Raw genomic sequence first — 13,226 nt, forward strand, 5'->3', positions numbered from 1 at the left:
CAATTGACAGATATTGGAGTTAACAAGTGGCAGTTGGCCGCGGGGACTCCACGTGCAGGCCTTTTAAGTGGGTTAAACCATGAAAGACAGCAGAGGACAAGGGGAATTTCTGATGACCTCAAGCTCTCTTAAAACGCTACATGACACTCGGGGGTGTGTGAGAAAGAAGTGCACAGCTTCCTGGAGACGTGTGTTTAGAGCAGACATCACTACAGAGGTCTGGAGGGATCCCTCTAGAAACCACCACTGGCACAGCTGTTCGAGCCCTCGCCCTGCCCACGCAGTGAACGCCGGAGGAGACGCGTGACCCGAGTCCCCCTAACTCCTGGAGCTGGAGCAATGGTGGGGAGAGCATGGCCAGCCGACAGCCCCGTGGCAGAGCGAGGCGGGTATGACCACCACCCGAGGACCCCACAGGGAGGAGGCGTGCGGCGTGGGGTGTCCCGGAGGCACCCAGAGCGGCTCCCGGGTGTGGGGCAGGCAGCGTGGCCAACAGAGAACCGTGGAAGGCCCCGGTCAGAGCCAGCCAAGACAGCTCCCTGGAGACTGCGGGCGGCCCCGACTCTGCAGAGGGGCGTCCCGGAGCCCGAGTGGGGACTGTCCGGAACCCCCCAAGCGGAAGAGGGGCCGGGGGGGATGCAGGGAGCCCTGGGCTGGCTCCCCTATGGCTCTGGTCTCTCTCCTTGGCTGGTCTCCATCGCTGCAGCAGCACATCGTCAGGGTCTGAGATGATCTGTGCTTGGAACGTTTCCGCTGCACTGTCCGGGCACCTCCCTTGGAAACACTGCAGCCCTGCCAACGGGGGGAGAGCAGGGATCCTCCCTCAGGCGGGAGAGCCTCACCAGGACACCATCTGGAGAGGATGAGGTCTTCACTCAACGTGAACCTGCACGCTCAGATGAGCTCCAATGTGGCTGAAAAAGCCTTGTATTCCATCATTGCTGACATGGACCTTCTTCCAGAGACACAAAAGGGCATGCTCAGTCACTCAGCCACGTCTGACTCGTTGCAACTCCATGGACTGTGGCCCACTGGGCTCCTCTGTCCATGGGATTTCCCAGGCAAGAATACTGGAGTGGGTTGCCATTTCCTCCTCCAAGGGATCTTCCCAACCAGGGATTGGACCCAAGTCTCTTGCGTCTCCTTCGTAAGCCAGCAGATTATTTCCCACTGGGCAAAAGGGACCAGGTACCAAGGACCTACTGTGACCAACGCAGTCCTTGACTCAGAGCAGGGAGCAGAAGGCGGCTTCGGTTTGCAGTCACCGAAATGAACAAGCGGTTGTTAGCTGTTCATTATCGACTTGGCCAACTAAAAACTGAATCCCTCACACCATTGGGAAAACCTCTCACTTCTCCATATTTTGTGTGCTTCCCACAGACTTTACTAAAATGCTGACGGCCTTCACACCATATGATCACAGATCGCTTCTCCTCCCATTATCCAGCATGCTGTGTCCGTCCTTAACGGCTTGGATTATGTTATCTATTTATTTAGCAACAGATGGTGTGGTTTTTTTGAAGGCAAGGATGAACTCAGACGCAGGCTAGTGTGTTTTTTTAGTTCTACAACTTCTTTTGATTCTAGAAATCGTATCCTCAATCTGCACTGAGTGAAATCTCCACCATATCCCTGTTCTCCGGCGCGTATCCTCAGTTCACCTCATCAGGTGTGTGGGATGTCTCCTCCTCGGCACTGTCGGTCCCCCGAGAGCAGACGGGGCCAGGCCGTGGGGGTCCCTCCTGCACCGCGTCCTCTGTCCTCTGCTTATGTATCTGGGGACACGTGTTAACACCCCTCCGCACTCTGCCACCTTCCGCCATCCTCGGGGTGAAAAGGTCCAACAGTCACGTCCACCCTCGTGTCCAGAACTTCCTTTCCTCTGTGCTGCATGCGTGGGGACAGCGTCACTTGAATGGATTTCTGAGGATGCCGTGAAATTAAGACCACACGAAGACCTGCAGGAGCCAAGAGTTCCCCGAAAGATTGCTGTTCCCCCGTATTTAATTCAATCAAAACACTCATTCTGCAAAATAAAGAAGCTCAGTAAGATCTGGGGGTTCTCCTGACAGTTCAAAGCTTTAAAACAATCAGTTCTCCCCAAGACTGCCTTTTCTCTCTGGACTGTGGAGCCTTGGTTTGGGGGGACCTAGAAAAGACCCTGATGCTGGTAAAGACTGAGGGCAGGAGGAGAAGGGGGCAACAGAGGATGAGATGGTTGGATGGCATCGCCAACTCAATGGACAAGAGTTTGAGCAAACTCTGGGAGATGGCGAAGGACAGGGAAGCCTGGCGTGCTGCAGTCCATGGGGTCGCAAAGAGTCGGACATGACTGAGTGACTGAACAACAAAAACCGCCCAGATGGCCCTGGGCTGGAGGGAGGGCTCCTCCTGCACGTGAACTGAGGCTGCAGCTGAGGGCCTTTCTTGGGCTGTTCTCCAGCGGCAGGCGACTCAGGCTGGGTTAGGGTGTCAGAGTCTCCTTTTGAGTGGGACTCAGCTCTCACTGGATCCAATAAGATCATTCCAAAAATCCTCGCATGAATCCACAGTGCCTGGAACCTGGGCATCTGGGAACACACCTTCAGAAGCACTGAGCTCAAACCTCGATGAACAAAGAAGGTGAAAGAGTGACGGCTACAGTCACCCGCAAGCCCCCCAAGTCTGCGACGGGGAGGCAGGTGAGCAGCCTGGCTGCAGTGTCTGTGGGGAGCCTGTTGTGCAGGGGAAGGACGCCCGGGTCAGGCTCAGCAGGGCGCCCACCCTACAGGAGGCGCCTGGACGCGGAGACCCCCACCCACTGGCCCACCCTCACACTGAGCACCCTCCCCAAAAGCCGTCGCGCACTCTAGCTTCCTGAGCTCCAAGTCCCTGGGCGGGTCCCGCTGCGCCATCTTACAGGCAAGGAGACCGAGGCTCCGCACAGCGAAGAGCCCTTCCATTCCGAGGTCCAGTGCTGGCTGACAGCCAGGCTTGGAGTCCGTGTCCCCGGCCTCTCCCGGAGGTCCGTCTTCACCATAGGGCCTCCTTCCCGCCCACATGGCGTCCACACCGTGCCTAGCACCAGGCTGGCCACCACCGACAGCGCGTGAGGCTAAGGCTGGGCCCCTGCGTGCGGGCTCAGGGGCCAAAAACAAACCCGCCTTCCAATGGGCACGGTGATCACATAAACACGCGGGAGAAAAGCCTCATGCACCGGCATCCCGACCTCGGCCTCGTGCGCTGGTGTCCTGACTTCGGGTCACATTAAAGTGCTGTGTCACTGACTGGGCTGCTGCAAGGCCCCTGCTTGACCTAAGGATGCAACTGAGGATTTTAAAGATCCGTTTGGACCCGTCAGGGAGGAGGGGGCCACCACCACTGGTCTACACCCAGGACATGAAAGGACACAGGTAACTACAGCTTGTAAACTGCGTTATCCCTTCATGAATGTGAAAGAGCGGCTGATGTGAGGTGATGGAGACCAGGGCAGAACTTTCTGGACGTGACTGTGAACGCTGGGGGGTTTCTGTGTGTGTGTGGTGGGGGTGACATTTGAATATACACGAAGCACTTCAAATGTGATGAGAATATTGGGAATAGTGGAGGAGGGAATAGCAAACCTCCAGTATTCTCCTTGCCGGGAGAATCCACGAATGGTATGAAAGGGCAAAAAGATATGACACCGGAAGATGAGCCCCCCAGGTCAGTAAATGTCCCAGATTAAATTACTAGGGAAGAGCAGAGAAACAGCTCCAGAAAGAAGGAAGAGGCTGGGCGGCTGGGCCAAAGCTGAAATGATACACAGTTGTGGATGTGTCTGGTGATGAAAGTAAAGACCGATACTGTTAACAATATTGCATAGGAACCTGGAATGTTAGGTCCATGAATCAAGGTAAATTGGACATTGTCAAGCAGGAAATGGCAAGATGGAACAACGATACTTTAGGAATCAGTGAATTAAAATGAATGGGAATGGGCAAATTTAATTCACATGACCGTTATATCTACTACTGTGGGCAAGAATCCCTTAGAAGAAATGGTGTAGCCCTCATAGTCAGCAAAAGAGTCTGAAATGCAGTACTTGGGTGCAGTCTCAAAAACGACAGAATAATCTCTGTTCGTTCCCAAGGCAAACCATTCAATATCACAGTAATCCAAGTCTATGCCCCAAGCACTAATGCTGAAGAAGCTGAAGTTAAACAGTCCTATGATGACCTACAAGAGCTTCTGAACTAACACCGAAGGAAAAAAAAGAAGAAGATGTTCTTTTCATCACAGGGCACTGGAATGCAAAAGTAGAAAGTCATTTGGCATCGGAGCACAAAATGAAGCAGGGCAAAGGCTAAAAGAGTTTTGTTAAGAGAACACATTCGTCGTAGGAAACACCCTTTTCCAACAACACAAGAGATGACTCTAGACATGGACGTCACCAGGTCGTCAATATCGAAATCAGACTCATAATAATCGATGCAGTCAAAGATGGAGAAGCTCTATACTATACAGTCAGCAAAAACAAGACTGGGAGCTGACTGTGACTCAGATCATTAGTTCCTTACTGTAAAATTCAGGCTTAAATTGAAGGAATTAAGGAAAACCACAAGGCCATTCAGATATGACCTAAATCAAATCCCCTATGATTATCCAGTGGAGGTGACAAATAGATTCAAGGGACTAGGTCTCACAGACAGAGGGCCTGAGGACTGTGGACAGAGGTTCATAACACTGTACAGAAGGTGTTGATGAAAACCATCCCCAAGAAAAAGAAATGCAAAAAGGCAAAATGGTTGTCTGAGGAGGCCTTACAATAGCTGAGGAAGAAAAGAAGTGAAAGACAAGGGAGAAAGGGAAAGATACACCCATCTGAATGCAGAGTCTATGCTTATAACATGAATGTCTTCCCCAGTCTTCATCTATCATAAGGAAAAAGTACAGATCAAAAGACATCTGTTCTGAGAACACACACAATTTTATAGTAAATATTTCAGACTTAAGGCATCACTGACTCAATGGACATGAGTCTGAGTAAACTCCAGGAGACAGTGAGGGACAGCGAGGCCTGGCGTGCTGCAGTCCATGGGGTCGCAAAGAGTCGGACACGACTGAGTGACTGAACAGCAACAACAGCCAGCAATAGTTCGATCCAGAGGCTAAATGGGAAAGCCCATGAGACAGCGGAGATGGGCTACACCCCTGGGTGTGTGCGTGCGATGTGCAGCTGGGAGGAGGCAGCAGCTCCCCAAACTGGAGAGGTGGGGTTACCTGTGGTCCCTACAGACAGCCTGTCCCCGGGCCCGTGTGACTGCCCCGCAGCACTGACGGGGGGAGGGAGGGTCGAGTCGCCCTGCTGACCGCAGCCGAGGCTGCTGCGGGGTAGGCGCTCGTCCTCCAGGCTCTGGAAGGAGAAGCAGCCCAGAGAGCCGGGCTCCAGGCTCCAGCCCCAGGGGCCTCCTCTGAGACTTCCGCCCTCCTGGAGTCAGGACAGTCACAGCCACCCTGCCCTGGGCCGCACATGCCAGTCAGGACTACGCTGTAACCCACAGCGCACAGCAGGCGAGACGCTGGCGCAGGGGTGCGTGCCCGTCAGGAATGTTCCCTTCAACGTGCCAGCAACAAACGCGGAGGTTTGCAGCCTGGGCTCCTACACGCTCCCGCTTTACACCCCAGTTCATGACGAGGGACCTTCACCAGCTCCTGGGTTAGCTGTGGACACACACATGGGATGTATAACCAGCGGCGTTATGCTCTTGGTTCTGTTTTCAAAGGATATGCGCTTCCATGTCACAAAACCACACCACTAAAGGCAGCGAGGGCTGAGCCCACAGGAGTGACAAGGAAACAGAGAGGGGCACAGAATTGCCCCAGAGCCCAGGGACATGGGAGAACAGGCTGAGGGAGACTGGACGGAGCTTGAGGGGCCGTAAGTGCTGTAAGAACAAGGCCTCGAGGACTCAGGACTCAGGAAGAGATGTGCACGTGTGCTTAGCTGCTCAGTCATGTCCGACTCTGGGCAGCCCGCCAGGCTCCTCTGTCCATGAGATCCTCCAGGCAAGAATCCTGGAGTGGGTTGCCAAGCCCTCCTCCAGGGGATCTTTCCAACCCAGGGATCAAACCCAGGTCTCCCACATTGCAGGAGAATTCTTTACTGTCTGAGCCACCAGAGAAGCCCAAGAATCCTGGAGTGGGTAGCCTATCCCTTCTCCAGGAGATCTTCCTGAGCCAGGGCTTCCCTGGGGGCTCAGCCGGTAAAGAATCCACCTGCAGTGTAGGAGACCCTGGTTCAATTTCTGGGTTGGAACAATCCCCTGGACAAGGAGTAGGCTGCCCACTCCAGGATTCTTGTCTGGAGAATCCCCATGGACAGAGGAGCCTGGCTGACCACAGTCCATGGGGTCGCACAGAGTCGGACACGCCTGAGCGAGGAAGCACAGCACAGAGAGACAGGCTGCCTTTGCCTTTGCCTTTTCCAGGAGCACCCGAGGCTGCGAGTTTGAGTCCTGTACTTTACAGGGCGGGGCGCCCCGTGGGGCTGGTCTGGATTCCATGCCAGCAGCAAGTGAGGATGCAGAGAAGGATGTGGTCTCCCCCGCGGGAAGGAGGTGTGTTTGCTGGAAAGTGTGAGAATGACCGTGTCGTCCCGACCATAGGAGCCAGAGGAGGCGCAAACACGCTGGATCTGTGCGGGGTAAACTAAAGCGCTTGGTGCGCTGGGGACAGTGATGTCCACCAGGCCTTTAGGGACCAGTGGAGACTCTGACGGGAGGAGGAAAGGAATTCTGAGAGAGCGGATGACACAGATGGAGACTGGGGAGGCGGGAGAAGCAGGTCTGGGAGGTGGGGTCTGGGAGCCAAGCTGACAGAGGGCTGGGGCGAGGGGACGAAGGACGGGGGAGGAGGGGGCTGCAGGCATGGATGCCAGAGGAAGAAAGGGGGGGCTGGGGAGAGTGACCGGAAACGCGGAGCCGGACCGAGCAAACCCATCACCCAATAAGCATGAGTGGAGATCATGGACAAGACGCTGGTCCTCCCGAGGCCCCAGTCTACTCAGCAGAAGTGAGAGGAGCCCCGGGACATGAGACCTGGAGTGGTGCCAGACAGCCCCGCCCTCCCAGGCTCTGGGTTTGAGAGCCACTAACCTCCCAAGAGGATCTGGTGTGCTGCCCTGGAAATACAGAGGACTCGCCACAGACAACGTCGGTGCTGCTGGAAGAGTTTGATCCAAGGGCCCATGTCTTTTAAGGAAGAGACGGTTGCTAAAAGTGTGAGGACCAGAATTACAATACTAAGAAACAGAAGGATCAGAAAATTATTCTACAGTGACCTGGCTGGCTCACCGTCCCGGATCCCGGGGGCTCACAGCTCAGACCACAGAACCCCCTCCGGGTCCCCAGCCTGGCCACGGCAAGATTCATGTCCTGTTCCTGGGGGCCCCGGAGACGTCCATCCTGGCCCTTCCTCGTGATGATGCCCTTTGTGTTGTTCGACCGTCTGCCAAAGCCCACCAACGCTGAGACGTCTGCCAGGCCCCAGCATCGTAACTAAGGCCCCAGCATTGTAATGGGAAATAGATGGGGAAACAGTGGAAACAGTGTCAGACTTTATTTTGGGGGGCTCCAAAATCACTGCTGATGGTGATTGCAGCCATGAAATTAAAAGACACTCCTTGGAAGGAAAGTTATGACCAACCTAGACAGCATATTAAAAAGCAGAGACATTACTTTGCCAACAAAGGTCCGTCTAGTCTAGGCTATGGTTTCTCCAGTGGTCATATATGGATGTGAGAGTTGGCCTGTGAAGAAAGCTGAGCGCCGAAGAATTGACGCTTTTGAACTGTGGTGTTGGAGAAGACTCTTGAGAGTCCCTTGGACTGCAAGGAGATCCAACCAGTCCATCCTAAAGGAGATCAGTCCTGGGTGTTCATTGGAAGGACTGATGTTGAAGCTGAAACTCCAATACTTTGGCCACCTGATGTGAAGAGCTGACTCATTGGAAAAGACCCTGATGCTGGGAAGGATTGGGGGCAGGAGGAAAAGGGGACGACAGAGGATGAGATGGCTAGATGGCATCACCGACTTGATGGACATGGGTTGGGGTAAACTCCGGGAGTTGGTAATGGACAGGGAGGCCTGGCGTGCTGCGATTCATGGAGTCGAAAAGAGTCGGACACGACTGAGCAACTGAACTGAACTGAACTGATCATAATTAATGCCTTTCAGGAACTGAATGCGTCCCGTCTGCCCAAATCTCGCCCACGGCTGCCACAGCTCTGTTCTCGGGCCAAGCACCTGCCCCACCAGGGGAAGTGTCTGTTCTGTGGGCCAATGACTCACAACTTCCTCCCTAAAGCCGGACTCTGTGGCCTCCAACACAAAGCTCGTTAAAATCTCCATTTATGGGACCAATCAGTGAGCTGGCATAAAAAACACTTTTCTGGATGCTCGTAATATGTTTAGAGAACTACGTTTCAGCAACAACACACAGAGCTGCTACAGGAATTCGGCGGAAGGGGAAGAACATTTCAGGAAGATTTCATGCAAGGAAATTTCAGGGACTTCCCTGGTGGTCCAGGAGTTAAGAATCCACCTTCCAACTCAGGGGACGAGGGTTCGACCCCTGGTGGGGGAAACTGAGGTCCCACGTGCCCATGCAGCATGGCTGGAGAAGCCTGGCCGTGACCAGGACAAGCCTGCATGCCTCAATGAGGACACAGCGCCGCCAGAACACAACAAACCAAATCAAGAGGAAGCCTGAGCTGGAACCTCAAGGAGGGGCTCAGTTTTGGAGAGTTGGGTGAAAGTCAGGGTTTTTAGCAAGAAAACATCCTGTTGAAAGCTGTGGAGTCAGAAGGCTCGAGATGTGTTGAGAGAAGCCAGGTGGTCATCCGACACAGACGGAGGAGCCAATGGGAGGCAGGTGTGCCCAGGGGCCTGGTACCTCAGTGGATAGAATGAGGCCCCCGCCCTGGGGCAGATCACATCCTCTTGACCAGGTGCCTGGAGGAAAAGGTCCACAGAGGAGGCGACGGGATGGGAGTGGGGGGAGTGAGAGGAGGGTACAGCAAAGAGGAACCCCCACTCTCGGGGGCCCCAGGCCTGCCTGCCCACAAGAGCTGGGGTCACAGCCAGAACTCCCCAGGGCCTGGCGCTGGAACTGGGCATTTACTGTCTTCATCTGTCCCATGAACACATCTCACGCAAGAACTCTGTGACTGTGGCTACATCTCGGTTTCCAGGTAAAATTTCTGAGACTCACAGGAGAAGAATCTAGACAGCTGTTCATCATGGTTTCGTGCACAAGTGGCCACGATGTGTATTTTTCTCGTGTGGTGAATGGAGCCTCACGACACATATGCCTCTCACAGAGGGAGCACAGGTGAGCCCTGCATGCCCATGGTCTGAAATGGACTGCAGGTCCACTAGAACCATTTTCCGTCTCCTGGAATCTGTGACTAGAGCCATCGCGCGGTGAAGTCCCAGTCCTGAGAGCACTCCTGCGATTCAGGAAGCGTTTCGGTTACAAAACCTGGAGGTTGGGCAGGAAAAGGAGCGAAAAGGTGTGGACAAGCACGGGGGCTCCTCCCCTGGGGGTGGAGTGGGGGGGCTCCTCCCCTGGGGGTGGGTGCAGCGGGGACCAGGGTCCTGGGTCAGCCCCGGGAAGGCCGCCGTTCCCCGGCTCCGTCTTTTCCTGCTTCTGCCCTGGCACGACAGCTCCAACCTCAAGACCCTCCAAGGCAGCGAAGACGCACAGGGTGTTAGGAAGTGACCTCAGCACATCGGGGACCCCAGGTCTTGACGGAGGTGACGAGGAGAGGTGAGGCTCAAGTGGGAGGTGGCGGCTGGGCCCCGGCAGGTGAGGGCCTGGAATGTGTGAGGCCCTCCGACAGGTATCAAGGAGCAGTTGTAAACAGATAATTCAGGCAGCGAGGAATTGCAGTTCAAAGGCAGTGACACAGAGAGAAACCTGAGATCCCAAGTTCAAAGTCACAGCAGCGAGAACAAATTGCCCAGCGTCCCTGCTGCGAGTATGGCTGGGTGCGAGCTCCATCAGCTCCTGGGGTTCGGGTGAGGCCAGGCTGGAGGTGCGGCTCGGCTTTGAAGTCCCCAGAAGGCTGGGGGCCTGCATCCCCGTGGGGCAGGGCCCAGGAGGACAGAGCATCAAAGACACCTCCCTCCACGTTTGCTCAGGGCCGGGCTCTCTCCAGTTCCAGCTGCCGTAACCCATTGTGTAACCCACTGTTTGCTTAGGTTTAACGCAGAGTTAGAATTCTGGTTTTGTTTCTCACTTGGGAAAGAAAATCACTTTGTAGAGGGAGTTGCTAAATAAAACTTGGAGAATTATATTCAGCCTCATAGGATGACTTTTGGCTTGAATTTGATCCCTGGTGGGTGACTGAGAGTGTATAGAATTTCCAGGAGACTACAAGACATTTGAAAGAAATTCCTCCTGAGTAGTAACCCACGTGGTAACCACAGAAGACATTTCTGCCTGCCCAGCTCCAGGCAGAGAGTTCTGGGGGGCCCCACACCACGGCATCCCTTCACTGGTTCAGGAAACATGACGGTGCCCATTGTCAACTCAGCTCTGTGCTGGGTCCTATGGATGCAAGCGTACAGAAAACACGTGGCCGCCTTCAAGGACTTAAAGGGCAATAAAACAAATGTTTTGAGTGTTTCCAGCAGTTAGTTTAGTTCAGTTGCTCAGTCATGTCTGACTCTTTGCGACCCCATGGACTGCAGCACGCCAGGCCTCCCTGTCCATCACCAGCTCCCAGAATTTACTCAAACTCGTGCCCATTGAGTTGGTGATGCCATCCAACCACCTCATCCTCTGTCGCCCCCTTCTCCCACCTTCAATCCTTCCCAGCATCAGGGAGTTTCAAATGAGTCAGTTCTTAGCATCAGGTGGCCAAAGTTTTGGAGTTCTAGCAGACCGAAGCCCAAGATAGTGAAGTGAAAGTCGCTCAGTCATGTCTGACTCTTTGCGGCCCCATGGACTATACAGTCCATGGGATTCTCCAGGCCAGAATACTGGATGGGCAGCCATTCTCTTCTCCAGGGGATCTTCCCAACCCAGGGATCGAACCCAGGTCTTCCACATTGCAGGTGGATTCTTTACCAGCTGAGCCACAAGGGAAGCCCAAGAATACTGGAGTGTGTAGCCTACCCCTTCTCCAGCAGATCTTCCCCACCCAGGAATCAAACTGGGTCTCCTGCATTGCAGGCAGATTCTTTATCAACTGAGCTACCAGGGAAGCCCTCAGACCAATTAAGAAGTCAAATCCCCAAACTCGACCTTTGAGAATAAATACAGTACAACAGGGGTGAGCCCCAGGAGGGGACGCCATGACACCCATAGGGGATGTTGAGAGCAGTTCCCACAAAGAGACGGTTGGATGGTGCTGTCTGCAGCGGGAGAGGAGACTTCCACACAGAAATGTCTGGTATTGTTGTGGACACAGAGGACTTACAGTGCGCACAGGTTCAAGGCACCTGGGACGACGCCTTCATGTGTATATTCTGTCTACGGAGAATTTAGGCCGCCCTGAGGTCTAGTCCATGGCTAGACTTCCGCTGGAGCACGTGACCAAGTTGGAGCCTCCTGGCGTGAGTTCTGGCTCCAGATCAAGATGCTCAAGCTGACACCAGACTGGACGTCACCCAACGTCACCTGCAGAGACAGGACCACCGTCACCCAGCGTAATGGGTCTGCTTGCTCCTTGAATCACTGGTCTTACGATGACCCATACGTTTACATGAAAGAAAGTCTCAGGCCCCAGGAGTGCGACATATGGGAAGGAGACCCTTTCCCCTCAATTGTTCACGGAGCACATCCTAATCTGTCTTCCACTGAGCTGCAAGATGACAGGGAGGCAAGACAAATCCAAGAGACCGCTCCCGTCCCCAGACGCCCTGACCTTGCAGCTGAGATGCAAAATGTTCCTTCACAGAAGCGCCCAAATGGCTTGAAACTGGCAAAAATAAAAATGCAGTGAGGTTTCAAAAAACAGGGAAATTAATACGGGCTGCAGTGGCCAGATAAGACCTTACAGAAGGGCAGGGACTGGAAAGGCCCTGAGAACTGCAGAGTTCCACAGAGGCAGGGGGAGAGCGGCCAGAACTGGGTTTCGTCACGGTGTCATCTAAACCAGAAGAGACTGGAGCATGGATGGGAGAGGGAGGGTGGGGGAGGGAGACGGCTTGGCAACAGGATGACACCAGCCTCTGGACAGGTTCCTGCCTCCCTCACTGGACCCTACTGCTCCCAGGACATGGACACCTTACACTCTGGAACCAGAGATAAACTTTGGATCGGAAAGAGCAACAGCCTAACATTCATTGCATCCTTGACCCAAGAGCTTGAACAGTTAAGTATCAGTAGCTACGGCGGAAAGCTGAAACCATACACAGAAATCACCATGCAGGTGGTGGGGAATGCAGAGGTACCCCCAGGGGAGATCCTGGCCCCAAAGAGCGATGGGCCGTCCTCAGGGACAGGGACTGGGGGGGGCGGGTGGGAGAAGGAACAGGCTCGAGGGGACGAGGGTGGTGAAAGGCTGAGCCTCTTCTGAACCACCACCAGGTGACAGGTCCAACACTCCCACCTTGTGCTGGGCACCTGCTCTCTGGACAGCAGTGTTACATGTGATGGCTCAGGAGTAGGTCAATTACACCAATTACACCACAGCTCTTCCTAGCGTTGTATGCACACGAAGATGACTTATAATACACTCGAATTCTATCTCCATCTCAGCAAAGGGAAATGCCCTTCCTGTCGGTCGCTCTGCCAAAATCGCCGGCCTCCTCCAGGACATTCCTTCTCCCACACCCAGCCAACATCCATCAGCGACACACGAGATGGTACCTGCAAAGCTCACATGGATATGACAACTGGTGCGGCCCCCACCTGGTGCTGCCACGGTCAGTGCTCCCCCGAGCACGGGCGTGCCTCCACCCTGGACCTCCGATCTGGCCTCATAGAGACGCCTGATCACCAAAACACAGAACGTAACGAGTGGTGAGCACACGGAGCAGTCAGAGCCCTGGGGCCTTCTGGTGGAAACAGCCCATCAGAGACTAAACACAGAATTACTGTGTGACCCAGCTACTCCCCCTGAATGAATCACCGCTGTGACACCACTCACCACCTCTGAAACCCACCTACCACCGAGACCCACCCACCCCTGAGACCCACCGAACACTGAGACCTACCCAACACTGACACCACACCCACCCCTGAGACCACACCCT

The 13,226-nt window shown here is 54.4% G+C and overlaps 1 protein-coding gene across 33 annotated transcripts in view; it reads right to left on the reverse strand.

Annotated features, from left to right (window-relative positions):
• LOC145524035 (uncharacterized) overlaps nt 1–13,226 on the reverse strand; it is a 343,643-nt gene that overhangs the window by 215,969 nt on the left and 114,448 nt on the right. For 5 of the 33 annotated variants that reach the window (XR_014067056.1, XR_014067065.1, XR_014067067.1 and 2 more), the window contains exons 1-3: nt 13,171–13,195; nt 12,841–12,962; nt 11,447–11,646 (exon numbers count right to left, since the gene is read on the reverse strand). The exons of 4 other annotated variants lie outside the window; for them this stretch is intronic. The gene's annotated coding sequence lies outside the window, so the exon portion shown is untranslated. Of the gene's footprint in view, nt 1–1,661; nt 1,959–11,446; nt 11,647–12,840; nt 13,196–13,226 lie in introns of those variants that run through there. 24 more of the 33 variants (XR_014067063.1, XR_014067064.1, XR_014067055.1 and 21 more) reach the window with 15 other exon arrangements.

This window comes from Giraffa tippelskirchi, chromosome 10 (assembly GCF_054371585.1).
Source record: "Giraffa tippelskirchi isolate mGirTip1 chromosome 10, T2T-mGirTip1v1.2.pri, whole genome shotgun sequence".
NCBI classification, from domain to species: domain Eukaryota; kingdom Metazoa; phylum Chordata; class Mammalia; order Artiodactyla; family Giraffidae; genus Giraffa; species Giraffa tippelskirchi.